Genomic DNA, 980 nt, shown 5'->3' with positions numbered 1-980 from the left:
GCACGCCCCCGGCTGGGCCCTGGCTGTCCGCAGGCCGCCCTGGGGATGCGGGCGGGTGCCGGGGCACGGTCGCACAGGTGACCTCGCACACGCTCTTCCTTCGGGCGGGCGCACGAGTTTGGGCAGAACCCTGGCTTTTCAGAAACGGCTCCTGGCGTGACGCGGGCGAGAATGAAAGTGCTGCTGAGAGGCCCCGGGTCGGTGCCTTCTTAGCGCAGTCGGCAGCGCGTCAGTCTCATAATCTGAAGGTCCTGAGTTCGAGCCTCAGAGAAGGCACGAGGTTTTTGGCACTTCTCCCACCTGCCCTGAGAAGGAAGTGAGGCCGGGGAGACCGTGACCCGCTTCCCACCCCCCGCCCTCCGCCCCAGTCGCCAGTCGGAGTGCCAGGACGATAAGCTGCGCGCAGTGTCAGAAGCCTGACCCAGGTCCCCTGGGGCTGAGATCCAGAGAGGTGGCAAAGCTGCCTGCCTTCTAGAAGCCGCCGGCGAGAATTCCTTCTTGCCTTTTCCCGTGGCTGGAGGCGGCCCACGTTCCTTAGCTCCTGACAGGACCATCTGGCTCTGACCTCTGCTTCTGTTGTCACATCTCCTCTGACCCGCACCCTCCTCCCACCCTTTCCTAAGACCTTGTGATTACCTTGAGCCCACCCGGGGAGGCCAGCCTCCTCTTCCCATCTCAAGATCCTTACCTCAGTCACATCCTCAAAGTCCCTTTGGCCTTGCAAGACAACACTCAGGTTTTGGTGATTAGGAGATGGAGCTCTCAGGGAGGGCTGGGGCGGGGGGGTGGGCGAGGCGGGGGAGGCTCTATTACACTTAACATGATCTGCCCCCTGGTTCCCAAAGACCTACACCTATCCCACATGAAACAATGCTCACTCCATCCCAATCTCCAGATCTCAACTCAGTTCAGCATGAACTCATCTAAGTGCCCTCCCCAAAGTAGGCATGAATTAGGCTCTCCTGTATAAGCCATTCTGG

The 980-nt window shown here is 60.5% G+C and overlaps 1 non-coding gene across 1 annotated transcript; it reads left to right on the top strand.

Annotated features, from left to right (window-relative positions):
• Positions 1–203: 203 nt before the first annotated feature.
• On the top strand, positions 204–276 carry TRNAM-CAU (transfer RNA methionine (anticodon CAU)). The gene has a single exon. It is a non-coding gene; the product is annotated as a tRNA-Met (tRNA).
• Positions 277–980: the final 704 nt, after the last annotated feature.

The sequence above is a fragment of the Vulpes vulpes genome, chromosome 12, assembly GCF_048418805.1.
Source record: "Vulpes vulpes isolate BD-2025 chromosome 12, VulVul3, whole genome shotgun sequence".
NCBI lineage: Eukaryota > Metazoa > Chordata > Mammalia > Carnivora > Canidae > Vulpes > Vulpes vulpes.
This window is presented reverse-complemented; position numbering and strand designations above follow the sequence as displayed.